This window comes from Apium graveolens, chromosome 6 (assembly GCF_009905375.1).
Source record: "Apium graveolens cultivar Ventura chromosome 6, ASM990537v1, whole genome shotgun sequence".
NCBI lineage: Eukaryota > Viridiplantae > Streptophyta > Magnoliopsida > Apiales > Apiaceae > Apium > Apium graveolens.
In genome coordinates, this window is record NC_133652.1 from 22,678,708 (window position 1) to 22,699,636 (window position 20,929).

At 34.8% G+C, this 20,929-nt stretch overlaps 1 long non-coding RNA gene across 2 annotated transcripts; it reads right to left on the minus strand.

Annotated features, from left to right (window-relative positions):
- Positions 1-1,094: 1,094 nt before the first annotated feature.
- On the minus strand, positions 1,095-4,116 carry LOC141667971 (uncharacterized). 2 transcript variants are annotated; one of them, XR_012552855.1, is made up of 3 exons: positions 3,856-4,109; positions 1,911-3,460; positions 1,095-1,109 (listed from the first exon to the last, which is right to left on the minus strand). It is a non-coding gene; the product is annotated as an uncharacterized LOC141667971 (long non-coding RNA). The 2 variants fall into 2 exon arrangements; XR_012552854.1 differs by lacking the exon at positions 1,095-1,109 and having other exon boundaries at positions 2,133-3,460; positions 3,856-4,116.
- Between the last annotated feature and the right edge of the window lie 16,813 nt (positions 4,117-20,929).

The following is a 20,929-nucleotide window of genomic DNA, read 5'->3' on the forward strand; positions in this document are numbered from 1 at the left end:
TCAACAAGTACTAACCAACCAACTACCAAACTTTTAATATTTCGTCTGATTATAATATATTGTAGATATAAATAATAATATAAATATTTGTTGTTGGCAGGATTCGAACCTGAATATTGGGTAGTGTATAAATAATAATATAAATATTTTTGTTGGTGAGGTTCGAAGCTGGGAACTTTAGTAATGTATAAATAATAATATAAGTATTTGTTGTTGGAGGGGTTCGAACATGAGAGTTTAAGTAGTGTATATTCTTTTAGTATTTAAATTTAACGGTCCTGATCACTTGATTAAAAAGATCTGACGGTCATAAATGGGAATAACCAAACCCACCAAAAAAAAGGGCATACCAAATTATACCCCATTCCACTTATTATAGTATAGTATAGAAGTATAGATTTATTTTAGTGTCTAAACTACAATATCTAATATATCAGAATATTATTATCTCCAGTATTTAAACTACTCATAATTCGAGTTAAAAAAAATATTAAAATATTTTTTAATATATAAATAAAAAGTCCGGATATTTCCCGATTCGGCCCGATCCGATCCGGCCCGGCCCGCGGGCCTAAAATGGGTCTTATATTTGTCAGGAAGCCTGACCCGGCCCAATTTTTAAAAAAGCCCCGGCCCGATCCGTTTTCAAAAAAAACAGGCTTTTTAAAGCCTCGATAAAACTCAGTTCAGGGCTTTTTGTGCATTTGAATCACAATAGTAAACCACACATTGCCAGTATCCACCGAATGAAATTAGTCCCGCCAGATATGAACATTTTAGAAGCCTTACTGCAAAGCCATTTAGGCATAATGCCCCTAATTACACCCTTTTACCTGCCTAAATCACAACAAGCCTAGGTAGTGACATTAAAACCTGTAAAATACTTCAGAGTGATTTGTTGCTACTTAATGGAACAGAACGAAAGTATTACAAGACACAAAGAATTCATGATTCTTTACAATTTCAATTGAAACTTCAAAGATAGCATAGAAAATAATGCAGTATCAGCAATAGGCAACAGCTCATGATTGAGTTCCTGAACCATTTTATAAGCAAATATTGAACTCCATTATCAAGTTTGTAAGGAGTACAAGCAGTAGGAGCCAGTCCTGCAACCACAACTTTATCGATGTTTGCAATATACAAAATAGGCATCATCAAAATTTGAGGATAATAACATACGAGAAGCAGGATCCAACAGTGAAACCATGCTTTGAATGGAACAATCTTCAAATACGTTCAGAAATAGCAGTACATGCAGCGAAAAATGAGAACATGTATAGCTTAAGAAACCCCTAGTGGATGACGGAACTGAAGTTTTAATACAGGGTGACAGAAACTTCTAAAGTTTAACATAATTAGGCATCGTGAATTAGTTAGAAATCAGGATCTTTATATAGTGAACAGCGGGTAGAATACAAAAGCACATGTCAACAACAGGTCTTTCCTAGATGCAAGTGTCAGAACTCTTAAAGATTTTCTTTCCAAGGTTGAGTGGTTGAGTGGACGGACTTGGAGAGGAGAAATTTCAATCTAGGTACGATATTCTAAAACTCATATTTATAGCATCATTCAACCATAAGAATTTATAACAGCACAAGGTGATGGGCCAGCCTGATAAACCATTTACGGAGTCTAGTGAAAGTAAGTTTTTTGATAAGATTCAACTCCACTAATCTGTAGTATGTGAAATAGACCCAATCTGGCAATCTTGCCCAAGTTTCTGTTGAATTTACATAAACACATCTAAAATTTGCAATTTTTATCTCGTATGAATTATGGTAAGGTTTGCAACCAATCTGTATGATAAGGTTTGCAACTCCCTTTTTAAATATTCAGGATAGGTAATTTCAAGCTTCCAAGGAGCCAAACAAAAATGACCAAGGTGGTCTAATATGGGATCTTCATACCTTTGTCATCCAAGTTTACCTCCTCGAGCAGTTCAAATTCCAGCACCATAGCCTACTCCAAAAGCTTCAGTATATACCTGCTCACTTAGGTTTCCACCGGTATGTTGCCAACATCACAATTCCTTTGCTGCACATTCTAGTTATATATCTTGCATCATATATGCAACACAGTTTCACACAAATACTGGTTTATACACACATAAAACACAAAAAGAAAGATACTTAAACAAAAACAATAAATATATTAAATAATTTAAACACACACTATGATATATTAACATAACTACATACGTGATGAGATTAATTTTCAAGGCAACTGTTATATCACAGGATAGCAAACCATTTGATTACACAAGGATGACTTTAGTACAGAAAATTAATTTGAGGGGAGGGGGAAGCAGTATAATTTGTTGCAAGTGCTCCGCAGCAGAAACTCTGATAAGAAGCAACCAGCATCCCATACTCGTTCAATTTGTCCACTGCCTCTTCTAGAAACCAATATGATTTCAGCGCGAAATTGCAAGTGATCTATAGCTGTTGCAGAAACTGTCATAAGGAGCCTCTAGCATTATGCTGCACTCCTATAATTTGTCAATCGCCTCTTTTCAGCGTGCACCATCTTCCTGAAGATATGGATAGACTTCTCTGTTGTATCTAATCAGCTGGTCAACTTTTTCGACTGGACTCAATTTTGAACGTTTAGACAGATACTGCACATCGTCGCCTACGAAGCCATCTATAAGTACATAATATATGCACCACAGTTTCACACAAATACTGGTTAATACGTGCAAAAAACACAAACAAGAAAGATACTTAAACAGACACAGTAAATATATTAAAAGAATTTAACCACAAACTAGTAATACATGAACATGTTACACACATGATGAGATTAATTTTTAAGGCAAATGTTATATCACAGGGCAGCAAACCATTTGTTTACATTAGGATGTCTTTGGTACAGAGAATTAAATTGAGGGGAGGGGGAACCAATATGATTTACTGTGAGTGCTCCGCAGTAGAAATTATCACAAGAAGCAACCAGCATCCCATACTAATTTAATTTGTCCACAGCCTCTTCAAGAAACCAATATGATTTCAGGGGGAAATTTTAAGTGCCCCATAGCTGCCACAAAAATCCTCACAAGGAGCATCTGCCAATCCGCGCTCATATAATTTCTGAACCGCCTCTTCTTGAGCTTCCACCATCTTCCTAAAATTAAGTTTAAAAGTTTCTCGAATGTTTGTAATCAGTTGGTCTACGTTTCCAACTGGCTTCAATTTAGAACGTTTAGACAAATACTGCACATCATCATCACCTACAAAGCCACCATCTCTAATTCGGTCTCTGTGCTCGGCCAACATTTTCTCCTTGCGGTGTTTCGCTTACTCCTCCCTAGAAAGTCGGGGCACCCAATTTTCCAAAGACTCTACACGTTCTACACTCAAAAGAAATTGTTGTACAGGGTCCAACTCATCACTTTGCACACAGATTGTTGTCATTATTCTCGCGGACAACTTGTCACAAATACAAGGATTAGGTTATGCTGCAAAAAGATACCAAGAAGGTTAAGATTGAAACCTTATTTGCTACACAACACGCAGAAAGAGATTCAAATTAAGACATACATATCTTAATTCCTAAATAGTTTGTTCGGCCAAATCACAAACACTATCTTCATAATGAAACCAATTGACTATCAAACCCTAAAAGCTATCAATCGAATTGGAAATTAGGGTTAAAAATCACAAACAAGTAATTTATCAATTGACAATCAAACGAATTAGAGATATTAGGGTTAGAAATCACAAACGCCTAATTTATCAATCGAAAACCAAACGAATTAGAGATATTAGGATTAGAAATCACAAACAATGTAATTTGTAATGAAATCAATTGATCAATCAAAACGAATTTGATTATTAGGGTTACAAATCATACCTTCGTAAGAGATACAAACCTCCCAACAATAACGCAATCGCAAGCAAATATGACCGGGATTGATGCGTGTATATATAGGCATGGCACAGCAACGGGCCGGGCCTGTCAATCATGCATTTGGGTCGTGTCCGAATAAAATTGATCCGCAAGTCCATTTGCTTACATGTTAATAACATGTCATGATTCGGATTGAATCGCAAAAATCATAAAAGCAAATCCGATTTTAATCCGATCGAACCGTTTTGATACGAGATTTGTAACTCCCGTTCACCTAACAATTGAATAAACTGAGGTTTGTGGGTTGATTTCAGTTTTATATTAAATCAATCCGCTCTTAAACCGAACTGCATATATAGATATATAATAGCCTAAAATCCGTGCGATATACGGATTGTTAATAATATCATATAATTTTTGAATTTAATTTAAAATGAAAATTTTAAACTCTGAAATTTATTTATTAGAGTTTTTAATAATATAAATTGACGATAATTTTAATTATACACGTGTATAAATTAGTGATACTAGCTTAAAACACGTACAATGCACGGATCGCACAGATTTTTTTAATATTATATATATTTTTTTAAAAATATATTAAATTCAATTCTTAATTTTGTTCATTTAAAACTTTCAATGATATGACTTCACGATAATCTATTATCTTTATAATATTCATAATTACTCTTTTGCCCATGTAATTTAATAAATATCAAAAATAGTTTTGTTGATGGGGATCGAAACCATGACAGATATTTATATTTACAAATTAAACACATCAACCACTTGAGCTAGAGATATAATTGGTTAAATTTTTATATCATTAAGTATTGAGTTAGAATTTGGAGAAACATTTTATTCGAAATTATTATTTTGCCCATGTAATTTAATAAATATCAAAAATAGTTTTGTTGATGGGAATTGAACCTATTTCAACTATTTGCAAATTAAACACATCAACCACTTGAGTTAGAGAAACATTCGGATAAATTTTTATAACATTAAGTATTGAGTTAGAATTTATTTATTTACACGAGGTGTTTTTGGGAAAATATTTTATTCGAAATTACTCTTTTGCCCATGTATTTTAATAAATATCAAAAATAGTTGTTGATGATAATCAAACCTATGCCACCTATTTGCAAATTAAAATAGGTCGAGACACATTTGGTTAAATTTTTATAACATTAAGCATTGAGTTAGAATTTATTTATTTACACGAAGTGTTGCAAATTAAACACATGAATCACTTGAGCTAGAGACACATTTGGTTAAATTTTTATACATTAAGTATTGATTTAGAACTTATTTATTTACACGAATTGTCTTGCCTTATATTAAATTTTATATTTATTTTAATATTTATATAAAACATAATGATTTGAGATTTGATTGAATAACTCATTTCGATATGCTAACTTTTCACTTATAACAAATCCATGACTTCAACTAATTGAGGTGGAAACTCCTTTGATTATATTTTGATAAAATCAAGTATTGAGTTACATACTTATTTCTTTATTTTGGGTAACTAAACTTATATAATTCAATATTTATATAGAATAAAATTATTTTAAGACTTGGGTAATTAGCTGATTACAATATAATAACTTTATACTCATGTGCAACAATGAGATTATAATTTTTTTTAATTTATACATTAAATAAATAATTTCTTGTTGATAATATATTATAATATTAACTTGTTGATAATATCTTATCATATAATAATAATTTATTAATTATCGAAACTCGGATAATTAACTCACATCGAGATACTAACTTTATACTCGTGTAACAACTAAGGGTATAATCAATCTGAGTCGAGTCGAAAACTGTCAAGCTCGAACTCGATTAAAAATGTTCGGGTTCGAGCACGAACTCGAGTTCAACCGAACCTTAAATTTCAAACTCGACATTCAGGTCGTAAGAAGTTCCATGGGTTCAAATTTTTTAGGAAACATGAAATTAGGTTTGGATGGCTAAACCTATATAATCTAATATTGATATATAATAAAATTATTCTAAAACTTGAGTAATTAGCTCACTATAATATACTAACTCTATACCCATGTAAAACCACCTTATTTTAATTATTTTTTATTTATAAAAAATTTACAAATATTAAATAAATAACTTGTTGATATTATGTTAGCACATTAACTTATTGATAATGTATTACCATTTAATAATAGTTTAATAATTATCGAGACTTAGGTAATTAACTCAGTTCAAAATACTAACTTTACAACAACTAAGGGTATAATCAAGTCGAGCCGAGTCGAAAACTTTTAGACTTGAACTCGATTAAAAATGTTCGGGCTCAAGCACAGGCTCGGTTTCAACCGAATCTTAAATCAAGCATGAAACTTGGGTCGTAAATAGTCCGGTAGCCTCAAGTTCGGCTCGAAAACTTGAATGAATTTCACCAAATATTGACAAAACTCGAATTATGATAGGTTATGCTCGAATTCGATTATAATAAATATATAAAATATTAAATATTTATATAAAAATATATTTCAATATGGTAAGAGTGCATATAAATTTAATGGTAAGAGCGCATATAAATTTCAATATGGTAAGAGTGCATATAAATTTAAAGTATTTTCAATGGTAATAGTGCACTCTAAACTTTACATTTGCGACACAATATAAATTTAAGGATGTTCATCGTTGCAGTAGTCCTTCTAACATGAACCACATAATATGGTATGAAACAACACGCAAATATCATAAAAGTACACAAAAAATAGCAATATTTTTTATAAATAAAGGTAGCCCGTGCCTTGCACGGGTAATAAAGCTAGTTATATTAGTAGACGTATTTGTTCATAAATTTTAGAACATTTAAACTTATTTAAAGTGATAGCATTGGTAAGGGGTAGATATTATAACAAAATTATTATTTTATTAAGGGTAAAAATATAATGTCTTCATTATGTTGGGACCTTGAAAAAATATTATTTTAGAATGGTGATTACTTAATCAATTAATTATAACTCTATAAAAGATTTTTAGAAAAGATAATATAACTGATTGAACGATATAGTTTTATTCATAATTCTATATATATTTTTTTTTTTTTAAATATTTATGTTATAATTAAAATTTGATTTTTTAGTTCATATCTGTAGGATACGAATTATACTTAGTGTAATATTTATTTGATTTATCTCGGATAAATGGACTTCAATATCAATTAGAATTGTAATTGATTGACCCAGTAATTAGAATTAAATAATTAAATAAAGGTATTTAAGTAATTTTAACAAGTACCGACCGACCGATTACCAAATTTTTAATATTATAGCATAGATTTTAGTTTAAAAGAGAAACATCACTATTTTAAATATATACTTTTATTAATATTTATAAGTGTGTTGATGAAAGATAATTATCTTTTAATTAAAAGGTAAGTTTTACCTCACATCAATAATATACGAATTATTTTTAGTTTGTTATACCGACCAAATCCAACTAATTATATTCAGATTTATTTTTGATTTAAGTTGTACACACAGATCTACTAAGAAACTTTTAATATTTCAGCTATTAGGGTTGGATCCAAATATTTTCTAAACCTACATTATACCTATCAACGAATTAGATAAAGTTTAATTTTACTTTAACATATATCAATAATATAAAAATTATCTTAATTGGAATTTTATCATAGATCAATAATAAATATTATTTTATTTTAGTCTCAGACCCATTGTATCAACCAGCTAATTATATTTAGTTTGTTCCCAATTTTACTTTAACCTTGGGTGAATATTATTTTATTTTAAATCGTATAGATTATATATTTTATTTTAGCGTTATGATATTGTATAGACAAACGTATTACGTTTCAAATTTATTTTTCTTTTAGCATGCTTCAATAATTTTTTTTAGCTGGATTGATAGTATTTATTATTTTATTTTAGCATGAGGTTAACAAATTTTATTTTATCCTCAGGCCCATTATATCAACCGAAATCCAGCTAATTATATTTAGTTTTTTGTTTAATTTAATTTTAGTATGGGTAAATATAATTAGGAATTCGTATAATATATTCCAGATTAATGAGCACCTTTATCATTATGACCCTTTTCTTTCAATAATTACAAATAAAATATGTCTTGTGGTTAATTTTTAACTCACTTATAACTCATTTAAATATTATTAAATTATAAAAATTAATATCGGTCTACTTTGTGTGACAAGAATGCCCCAAATAGAGAAAATAGAAGTTGGGTTTTAAGACATCACCTAAAATCACACGGTTGTTATAAAATATCGGCTATAGCAATAATAAAAGAGCTGCTAAAATAACTACTATATTTGATCGGAGAGAGAACAAGATGAGTAAGAGAAAGAGCAGAGGAAGAATGTCCGGATGCAATTTTTATTCACAGATTCAAGCTATATTTATAACAAGTGAAACGGGACATGCAATTAATTCATATGGTAACAATTCAACACCTAGAACTTAGCCTTACTATTACAATATTTGACCACATGGTAAAATCAATTCACAACACTCCCCTTTGATTGTCATTGTGGTATGGATCATAGACTGACTCGTTAAAACCTTGTTAAAGAAAGATCCAGTGGGATAAAAACTTTGACTAAGGAAAAAAAGTACAATCTCCCCTTGAAAAACTAATCATTAATCATGCTCTGAATTTTATTGAAACAAATTCTTGAGTCGGCGCATTCCCATGTTCTGTCGTAATTTCCAAAAATATTGAATTTGGTAATGATTTCGTGAATAAATCAGCAAGGTTGTCACATGACCGAATTTGTTGTATATCAATTTCACCATTCTTTTGAAGCTCATGAGTGTAGAAGAATTTTGGTGAAATGTGCTTCGTCCTGTCTCCTTTGATATATCCTTCCTTGAGTTGATCAATGCATGCAGTGTTATCCTCAAATATAATGGTAGAACTTCTAGTGATATATGATAATCCACACGATTTCTGAATATTCTTGATGATAGATCGCAACCAAACACATTCTCTACTGGCTTCATGAATTGCAATGAGTTCTGAATGATTTGTTGAGGTTGCCACTGTAGTTTGTTTCGTATATTTCGAGGAAATGGTTGTATCGCAATATGTAAACACATATCCTGTTTGTGATTTACCAAAATGAGGTCTGACAAATATCCAGCGTCTGCATATCTAATCAACTGAGATGTCGAGTTTTTCGGGATGAATAATCCAAAATTTGTTATTCCACGAAGATAACGGAATATATGTTTGATCCCATTCCAATGTTTGTCCATCGGAGCAGAGCTAAATCTAGCCAATAAATTCAAAGCAAATGCAATATCTAATCTTGTATTATTTGTAAGATACATAAGTGCACCAATTATACCTAGATATCCAAGAACCTCTTCATCATCTTCTCGTGGTCAAAATTGATCTTTATCAGGCTCTAAAGATCAGACCACCATTGGAGTAGTCAATGGATGAGATTTATCCATGTAAAATATGTTCAAATCCTTTTCTGTATATGTAGATTGGTGGAGGAAAATTTCCGATGACAAGTGCTCGACTTGTATACCAAGACAATATTTTGTCTTTGCAAGATCTTTCATTTCAAACTTTGTCTTTAGATATATGACAGCTTTATCAACCTCTGTAGCTGTTCCTACAAGGTTTAAATCATCCACATATACAACAATAATCATAAAATCATATTATGATTTTTTGATAAAAACACATGGAGAAATTTGATTACTAATATACCGATTCTTTTGTAAATAACGACTAAGTCTGTTATACCACATACGACCATATTCTTTTAGTTCATACAATGATCGTTGAAGTTTAATGGAGTATATATGACGAGGTTTCTTGAACTCATCCATTTTTAACCCTTCTGGGATTTTCATAAAGATTTCACTATCAAGTGAACCATATAGGTATGCAGTAACGACGTCCATAAGACGAGTTTCCAAATTTTCTTTAGATGCCATACCTAATATAAAATGAAAGGTAATTTCATCCATCACTGGCTAGTATGTCTCTTGATAATCAATGTCAGGCCTTTGAGAAAACCCCTGTGCTACAAGTCGGGCTTTATACCTCATAATTTCATTCTTTTCATTTTGTTTTCTTATGAATACCCATTTATTCCCAACAGGGTTCACACCAATTGGTGTTTGGACAACAGGTCCAAATACTTCTCTTTTACGCAATGAATTTAATTCTGCTTGGATTGCGTCTTTCCATTTTGGCCAATCTTTTCTTCGACGGCATTCATCTACACTTTGTGGTTCAGGATCACAATTTATGTCGACATCCAATGTCGCAGAATACACAAATACATCATCGATTATGGCTTTACTTCGATCCCATAATTTCATATCATGTAAATAATTTATTAAAATTTCATGATTATTTAATCCCGTATCTTCGGGGACTGAAATCTCTTCAGGAGATAATACCACTTCAGGGATATTTGCTTCTTCTGGAACATGTGCCACTTCAGGGGAAATTTTCTTTATTTTTCTTTTTCGTGGTGCAACATCTTTTGCATCAACCAGTCTACCACGCTTCAGGCGTGGCTTTGATTCTGTAACCAATTCTTTTGTATCTGATTTTTGAATTGGTATATCTATTCTAGATGGAGTATTTACTGCAGGTATATGAGATTTAGTTATATTTCTAGAATCGTTAAATGCGTCAGGCATTTGGTTTGCGATATTTTGCATATGAATAATTCTTTTAACTTCAAGTTCGCATTGACTGGTATGTGGATCTAGAAAATATAATCCTGATACATTCCATGATATGTCAGGATTAACTTTATTTGAATGCTTATCTCCCCCTAAGGGAGGAAACATAAACTCGTCAAAATGACAATCTGCATATCTTGCAGTAAACAAATCTCCGGTTAGAGGCTCTAGATATCTAATTATAGATGTGGAATCAAAACCAACGTAGATACATATTCTTCTTTGATCTCTCATTTTCGATCTTTGTGGTGGAGCAATCGGTACATATACAGCACTTCCGAAAATTTTAAAGTGAGAAATATTAGGAACTTGACCAAGTACCAGTTGTAGCGGAGAATGTTGGTTGTAGGAAGTTGGTCTAATCCTAATAATATTAGCAGCATGAAGTATTGCGTGACCCCAAATAGATATAGGTAATTTTGTTTTTAACAATAGTGGTCTTGCAATAAGTTGGAGTCTTTTGATAAAGGACTCAATTAACCCATTTTGTGTATGTACATGAGGAACTGGGTGTTCAACTGAGATTCCTACAGACATGTAATAGTCGACAAAAATTGCAGATGTGAATTCGCCGGCATTATCTAAACGAATTGACTTGATGCAATGATCTGGAAATTGAGCTCGTAATTTGATTATTTGGGCAAGTAATTTTTCAAAAGCATCATTATGAGTTGAGAGAAGACAAACATGAGACCATCTAGTTGAGGCATCGATTAATACCATGAAGTACTTGAATGGGCCAGATGATGGGTGTATAGGTCCACATATGTTGCCTTGGATCATTTCTAGAAAAGTTGGGATTTCAAGTTGAACTTTAGTAGGGGATGGTCGAGTAATCAGTTTTCCTAAAGAACATGCTGAACATGGAAGGTCATTGTTAGAAAGAACTTTAAAATCTTTAAGAGGATGACCAGTAGAATTTTCTATAATACGGCGCATCATAGAGACGCCAGGATGACCTAATCTTTTATGCCAAAGTGTAAAAGATTTTGGATCTATGAGTTTGGAAGCAATGACATTGTGCGACTCAATAGTTCTAATTTTCATCATATATAATCCTGAGAAAAGTGAGTGAAACTTTTCAGAGATTTTCTTGTTGCTAGGATTAGCGGAAGTAATAAGAAGATATTCTCCATTAGCCTCAGAGGTAGTTTCGATGTGAAAATTATTGAGTCGGATCTTTTTAAAACTAAGAAGATTTCTAGTAGACTTACGAGAATATAATGCATTTGGCATGTGTATGTGGGTACCATTAGGTAGGATGAAACTAGATTTTCCAAAACCTTCGATTATATTAGATACGCCAGAAATCGTTCCGACTTGAGCTTCAGTTTTGGTTATTTGGGTAAAATATTTTCGATTCTGTAGAATCGTATGAGTTGTACCACAATCAATGCATATATCTTCAGAATCCATTTTGTATATAATTAAGAAACATAATTTATTTGATAAGAACATAACACACTATATATTTCAAACAAAATAAAGCACACAATACATACTACTATATTAATTATATGAAACTAATCTTTAGCCTCCCATATGGGAGTTTCGGTAGTTTCATTTGGGCCATTAATGCTTATTCCTCCAGTTGTGATTCTCGGAAAATCATCTATGTTATTGTTGGCGAAATTTGTTTCTACCATTTCCTCTTTTGATTTTTGAGAATATTGATATAGCTTAACAAGATGATCTGGGGCATGACAATTACGTGTCCAGTACCCATCCATGCCGCACCTATAGCAAACATTTCCAGTTTTTCCTCCTCGTGCTGCCTTTCTTTTACTCTGTGATTCAGATTGCCATTTTCGGTGACCAGAGTTGTTATATGGACGAAAATGCCCGTGGCTCCGACCTCGTCCATGGTACCGCCCTTGGCCCCGTCCACCTCTATACCCTTTTCCACATACATTCTGCTGGAATGACATGTTATTTACTTCAGGTAATGGGGCAGATCCTGTTGGACGGGATTGATGATTCTTAATCACCAATTCATGATTCTGTTCAGCAACGAGGAGAGTTGATAGAAGATTCTGAACTTAGTAAATTTGCGCTCCCTGTACATCTCTGCTAAGTTGATATTGTTGGGGTGAAAAGTTGATAGTGTTTTATCGATTTTTCTTTTTTCTGTAGCTTTCTCACCACACATAATAAGCCTAGAACATATTTTGAACAAAGCAGGGTTATATTCTCGGACACTCTTAAAATCCTAAATTCTTAAATTAGCCCAATCATTTTCAGCTGTAGGTGGATTAACTAATTTCTGGTGATCGAACTTATCCTTTAGATTTTCCCATAAAATAAAGGGATCCTCGACTTCAAAGTACTCAAATTTTAAAACTTCATGCATGTGGTGTCGGAGAAAAATTATAGAGGTAAAGTTTTCTTCAACCGTAAATTTATTTTCAGTCTTTATTGTATTACTTAATTTCTTTGAACCCAAATGCAACTTTACATCTTATACCCGTGATAAATAATTATCGCCAGAAGTGTCCAAAGCAACGAATGACAAGCTTGTAATATTTGTCATACTAAATCTGAATTAACACGAAAATTATTAAATTTTAGTTTATCAATGTAAATATTACATAAAATTCTAGTTAATCGGGTGCGTTAGCAAGTACGCAATAATCAATGTATATATCATTATTATCATTGATAATATAAAGATATCTATATATAAAATGACAAATGAATTTTCACCCGCCATACGGACGTTTGCGTATGCAGGTTATCTCCGATCAATAATAAATTAAAGTGGACAATCCTGCATAAGTTAGTTAGGGGCAAAAAATTATTATCCGATAGTTATGCAAATTACAAATCAAGGTTCCACTATACTTCGGTATTACCCAAAATTGAATGGTACCGTAAAATAATAAGCGGTGCTCCGACCATATATATTTAAATTATATGTAGCGGGTGTAACCGCGTCTACTCATATATATGTACATTTAAATTAAAGGTATACCTTCTCAGTTTCGGCAGGGTTTCGTGCTGATAACGTGTTATAAAATACCTGCTATAGTAATAATAAAAGAGCTGCTAAAAGGACTACTATATTTGATCGGAGAGAGAGCAAGATGAGTAAGAGAAAGAGCAGAGGAAGAATGCTCGGATGCAATTTTCATTCATAGATTTAAGCTATATTTATAACATGTGAAAGAGGACATGCAATTAATTCATATGGTAACAATTCAACACCTTGAATTTAGCCTTACTACTACAATATTTGACCACATGGTAAAATCAATTCACAACAATAGCTAAGTTTTTATGTTACGTCTTTATGTTAAGTGTGTTCTCCGGGAGAAAGAGAAGGTACAAGGAGATATTAGTTTTTCAATTTGTCAAGTCTTATACTTTTTTTGGTATGTATTTCTAATTTTCGATTTCGACCGTAACTCTATTTGTTTTTTAGACTTAAGTTCTCAGTTTTAAACTTAATAACGTGCATATTATAATGAATTATTGAATATTTGATTTATGTACGTATCATTTTGTGCATCAGTTTGGTGTATTTTTTATATTGATTATTCCTTCCATCTATTAGTAATTAACAACAATATATTTATTTATTTATTGGTAATAAAGGTTATACATGTCATTTAAGTTTATGAAATTATGAAGTTAACCACGATTAATTTAAAAATACAAGAAATTTTGAATAGGGGATATATTTATAAATATAATAATAAATAGGATATATTTATCAATAAAATTTTAAAATGGAACATATGAGTAAAAAATCCAATATAATTTTGTTTTAGATCGAATGAATAGTATATATAATTTTGTGTTAACCTGATGATATTATATTAATTAAACTTATTTTTATATTTTATTTAAAATTGGATATAATTCTATTTAGCATGAACCTAGTTATACCCTTTTACCTACCTAATTATATCACAACGAGACTATGTCCTGAGGTCATGTTTGTTTCATGGGATTATAATCCCGGGATAATAATTCGGGGATAATCAATCCCGTCAAAATTATTCCTATGGATTAAATAATCATATCCTAAGTTTGTTTGGAAGGATTAAGTGTAGGATTGGAATATAATCCTTTAAAATTTTATCATCTGTTTGTTTTGAGGATAGTACTTGGAATTGGATTATAGTTGTTGACGGAGGAATCTGGTAACAACAAAGATTGAGGTTTCTCGCCGGAACTAAGATCTATGACGGTGGTTCTTCGCCGAAAAATCAAGCGGTGTGCGGTGGTTTGTTTTAGGCTGAGATTGATCAGAGTAAGTGGTGGCTCTCTTATCACCTCTCAACTTCTTACCCTTTCAATGTGCCTACGTACCCTTTATATAGGGATCAAGCCTGACATAGTTCTTGTGGAACAAGAAATCTAATGGGCTTAGACTTTTTATTCCTAGGCCCGGTAGAAGCCTATCCAAAGTCCGTCTTCCGCTAGCTTTAGGAATGTCCAACTATGAGGCACAATCGTAAAGGCCCAAGGCTCATCCGCAATCGCAGGACTTCACGGATAATGCATCTCCATGCGCAAGGATAACACTCCGCTACAGCTATTTCCCTTGATTTACGGACGCAGGTATAGCCACGGTTCACTCCAAGTACCGGACGCATCCCTGTCCCCCGAATGAGGATAACCCACCAGATAACAGGACAGGTGATCCCAAGCTCTTGGGTGCAAAGTGCAGGATGACTCCAAAGTTCTCCAACGAGGACACCCGTTGAATACAAGAACGGAGTTCCCGAAGCACACGCCAATGTTAACCCCGCATCCCCAACGAGGACATCCGTTGAATACAGGAGGAGGCCTTCAATCATCAGGCATGCCCCTGGAGTCCTTCGAGCTTTTCACGGACATCCCTCTCCTTGACCGCCTCAAGGAGGGAATTCTTCAAAGAGTACCTGCAACAAATACATTAGTAAAAATGATCTCCACTACTCCTCCCCACACAAGCTTTATCTTAAAGTCACCATTGAAAATACATTGACCAGGCACTGGACGCGTCCTAAGACCCTGGGCGCGTCCACTCCTTTATGAAACCTGCATAGCCTCCTCAAACCCCGGTGCACAACATTCCTCTACACAAGGCACGTTTTAGTCAAGACAGACGCGTCATCCAGCTGTTATTGCTGCGAGACCATGTTTGCCAAATGCCTTCACCAAGGTTGACGCGTCCACGTCCCTTGGGCGCGTCCATCACAAGCGATGCACTTCCATGCTTCACCACCACCTGGTCACAAAACATCCTCTAACATGTGGACGCATCCCCATTATATGGACGCGCCTTAACCTTCCACAATGTAATACCGGTCTTGACCGCACTTAACCCACGTTTGACCCGAGTCACTCCAATGCCAAATTTTGGGTATAACAACTACCCCCCAAATTCCATTTGCAGTTGAAAACAAAATTGGAATTTTTATCCATAAAACCAAGCAACGAAATTTGGCTCACAAGCACAGGACGCATCGTTGACGGAGGACGCGTCTTGCCTTCACTTTATACCCGTGGTGTACAGCTGTCATCCACGTAAGTCGACTCTCTTCCATAAATATCTTCCCCCAACTCACAATTGTACTCTATTCTTTTTCTTTCTGGAAACCGCCATTGCCGCCGCTTCCAAGCTTTTGGTCCAAAATCCCGATGATTCAACCGCCCATTACCTGATTTCTTTTGCTCAATCAACTCCCCAACTCAAAAGGTAAACAAATCTCCTCTTATTTCTTTATTTGACCGAGTAAATTGGTTTTAATGAGCAAGAAACCGTTCATATTCTTCATTTTTACCTTGACTGTTCTTATTTTTCCCATGTATGTATATGTGTATATATCTGTAAAACCACCGTTTTTAGCTTCCTTGATTCTCGAACTACATGTTTCTAGATTTTAAGAGAATGTCCCCCAAAACAACCATAGTCGATTGAAATTCCACTACGTCGCCGCCATATGGGACGCGTCTTCCTGTCAGGACGCGTCCTCCAAATTCATGGAGATTTCATAGGGGCAATAATTTACTAGGACCCGTCTAGGTAGTGTATCTTTCGCAATAGATTATTTAGGACGCATCCCCACATGTTTCCAGTACCTTCCTTCCTTCTTCCTTCTTTTTTTTTATGTGGACGCATCCTCAAATTTTTCTTCCTTCTTTTACAGCTGGAGGACGCGTCTTCTTCATCACCTTTCCACCCATTCAAAGTTCTCAACAAACGCCTTGGGATTTATTCCCCGCACCTGATCTATTTCAAACCCGACTTTCCTGAATCTTATAGGACGAACTCCTTCCTTAAAGAAGAAAGACGCGTCTTTGAATCTCACAACTCAAAGACTTCTATAATGTCTGATTCCAGCTCCGATTCCATGGATCACGTCCACATATGCTCAAGAATGAAAAAGAAAGGACTCAAATGCAAAAGAACTCCAATTCTCCATACTAGGGCCGCCATCGAAGATTGGACGGATGATGAGATTATACCCACCACAAGCCAACAGCCCCAACGCATGACTGTTTCAGACGAGGACACGTCCCCTTCTCAGGACGCGCCCTCTCCTCACAGCAAGGGAGAATTTGAGGGACGAGCCCCAAAACCTGAAAAATACCCCATTTCTCCTCAACAGTCTGTTTCCCCACTAGAACATTGGGAACCCAGTGATGTAGAGCTTGATTTTGATTGGAAAGAACTGGAGGACCTCCCTGAGACGGAGAAGAATACTTGGAGGAAAAGGGAAAACAAATTAGCTTGTGTTGGGATGAAATCCACTGCAACTGATCTAGAGATTGGATGGACCATGAAGTACTACGACATGGAGGGAATCTGGGCACGTCCTCTCAGGATGATGAGGCCTCATATCTTTAACGTGGAAAATCTAAGGATTCCAAGAATGGTTCTAACCCCAAAGCTTATTTCTTTAGGTGTGGGCGCGCCCTTGCACCCCTACATCAAAAAGATCCTGAATTGGTATGATGCTGCCCCCATTCAACTGTCTCCAAATTCGTACAAGCTAGCATGGGCTCTATTCATCATGTACCACAACCTTGGGTTGGGCGCGCCCTCTATGAAAGAGTTTAGCTTTTTTTACAGCATCAGGAAATCCATCCCAGGCTACCACTTTCTGGTTGTCAACAAGTGGTTGAACAACAAAGGGTTTAATGAGGGCAAAATCAGCCACGAGCGAGATTGGAAGGAGCCATTCTTCTACATCTATGATGTTAGAAGGGCTCGTGTTCGTTTTAACTTAGAGCCAAGTAAGTGCAACACCTAGGACGCGTCCTCTCTTGCAAGATGCGTCTTTTCCCTTATTATTTTTTCCTTTCTCCTTTTTATAACTCTCATCTTTCTTCCTTAGATAAAAGGACTCAGAAAGAGCTTACAGGAAGAAAGAAAAAGAGAGCTGCGAAGGTGTTGAAGTATGCCGAGAAGCATTTTAACCTTAAGGACATGATCACGGAGGCCAATCTCAAAAAGATTGGGGCTTTGTCTGCAAGGGTTGGCTCTATTTGTAAATATCGTGATTTTTACAATGGAAGACCCATCCTAACTGCATCTGAGAAAGCTAGAGGGTTAAACGCAACAGAACTTGTTCAACTGAACATCAGTAGACAAGTTGATCTAGAGCAAGGTAAGAATCCTTTGGACGCGTCTCTCGTTTACGACGTGTCATGCGCACGTTCACCCCTTCTCTTACATGCATAACCTTAATCTAACTTATAGACGTTTCCCACATCCTACTTTACTGCTTTAGACGCGTCTTTCCTCTAGGGCGCGTCCTCCTTTGTTGTTGTCACTTATACCGTTCTCATAGTCCATTATATAGGCGTTGTGTCCCCTATTTTGGACGCGTCATATATTTAGGACGCGTCGTGGTCCCATAGATGCACTTTTTATGTTTGCACAACTTCATGCATTTATATTTTAATTGACATCCACATCTTTAGATTATGTTTATGGCGCATCCTACTATAAAGACGCGTCTACCTCATCTGGCTAACGTTTTTTCTGTATTCATGTCACAGAAATGACTTCTCTTCCAAAGGGATTCGCAATTGGTGCTTCCGGAAAGTTGAGAGCCAAGAAGCAGGCTCATGCAAAATCTGATCCCAAAGTTAAGGATCCTACCCCTGCTGTGACACCTTCCCCCCACCAAAAATCATCGACACTACAGTGTTGGACATCCTGAGAAGGAGGACGCGCCCTTAAAGCGTCAAAAGACTGTTCCTGATGACCAATCTTTCGTTCTCAGATATCTGGGCGCGTCCTCGGTTGGCGACTTTACTGAGGATGAAGTCAGGGGTTGGACTTTTAGGACTGAGCAACAGACAGAGGAGGTTATGGTGAGGGCTGCAGCTAAGCTTCACTTGCACGCCAGACAGAGTGCTAATATGTCTGCAAGGCTCAGGGCGCGTCTTGCTGCCACCAATACTGCAAAGAGCCAAGCTGAAGATAAGGCAAAGTCCCTGGAAAGGTACATTAATCTGCTTGTCCAAGAAAAGGATGATGAGATCAAACGCCTGGAGGAGGAGAAGACGCGTCTTGAGACGGAAAAAGCTGTGTTAGAAGGTAATGTCTCCTCTATGGAGAAAATGATGGAGAGTGTTATCACACTAAATTCCACCATGCAACTGGAGCTTGACACTCTGAACGATGACAGGCTGTATGGGTGGACAGAGGAGAAAAAACTAGTTTACCAAAATAGCTTCGCAGCTGGATTCGAAGAGTGGTGCTCTGGGTTTATTGCAAATGACCCAGCGTATACTTTTTCAAAGTTCGATGCAGACACCCATATATGGGTTAATGACTTCAGAATCAGGGCTGCGGATTCCATTAAGAGTAAAAGAATTTTCCTAGGCTTGGAGGAAGAGGACGCGTCCCCTGCTCCTACTCCACTTCAGACTCAACCTCCTCCTGCAGACAACCAAGACAAGCCTCAGGACGCGCCTCCTGCCTAGGACGCGTCTTATGTTTATTTATGGAGTTTTTACTTGAACTATTTAAGGGTGCGGGCATCTCGAAGCCTTGTAAATTGTAATGATTACTTTTGAACTCCTTTTGTTTGCACGTTTTCATGACATTTCTCTTTATCTTACCTCTGCATGTCTTTTTCTTTTTCAACTCTGCTTTGTCATAAAGATGGGCTCGTCCTGTACGGAGGACGCACCTTTGAAATGTTAGTGTATACTGAAAATATTTATTTGAAGTATGTACATTTATTTCTGGCTAGTTTATTTGAGAATCATTTGAATGTTTACATGTTGTCTAATATTATATATTGTGAACAATCTAGTATCAAGTGGGATACAGAATATTAGATTGTTAAATACGGTTATATAATATAATAAGGTTCACAGCACAGGTGGTGTTGGACAATCCACTAGTATGGCTGTAGTATTATTTAGATTAGTTTATATTGACTAATAAATAATACTAGTATACTTTGTGTATATTGAACATGATCAAATTTAGAATTGTTCCCTTAATACTGATTAAGAAGGAGAACTAAGATTCTATGTTATTATTAATGCTTAGGTTCTTAATCCGGAAATAGTAATTGACACGTGTATATTATTTACATGCTTTGATTTATATATGAAATAATTCTTTTGAATTATATCATTATATTTTGGGTGATGGAATTATATACATGGTGGATATTATTTATTGAAGGAATCTATGTCCTGATAATATTCGGGTTAATGATGTCCCCTTGAAAGCTCAAAAAGATTTAATTATGTGAAACCCTGCAGGTGGAATTTATTCTGGCATAATTAAATAAAGGTTGAGTTGATGATCAAGGATAAAAGATATTAATTAAATAAATTATCAGTAATTTATTTAATTAATGGACATATGATATTTTAAACATGGGGAATTTAATAAGCAAATAATATTGGAACCGAATTAATTAAATTACGGTATTAGGAAAGGTAGTGCAAATATTAATTCTTTAGTGGATTGAATTAATATTTAATTACATTGGGCTAGGCTCAAGATGTAATTAGAAGGCCCAACCTAATTATCCATGGTCCCTATTGTAGCCTATATATATTCTTATTCTCTTCTTGCTTGGAATTGTGTGAAAACATATTGTAGCCACCAAGGAGCAAGAAGAGAGGATAACTTGAGAAGACGGAGGCCACACTTCGCTCAAGGGAATTTGGGAATACAATAGAAGAGCGTGGAATCAACCATTAACAAGGTAATCCTCTTTTCGTAATCTTTATCGTAAAACTTAGTAACACCCTAAGTCCGTGGTTCCCAACAATTGGTATCAAGAGCCTGGTAATGGGTTCTACGTTTTATGATATAATGTCCATGTCGTAATTATATATGCGTGTATATAGTGTTTTGCTTGTATTGG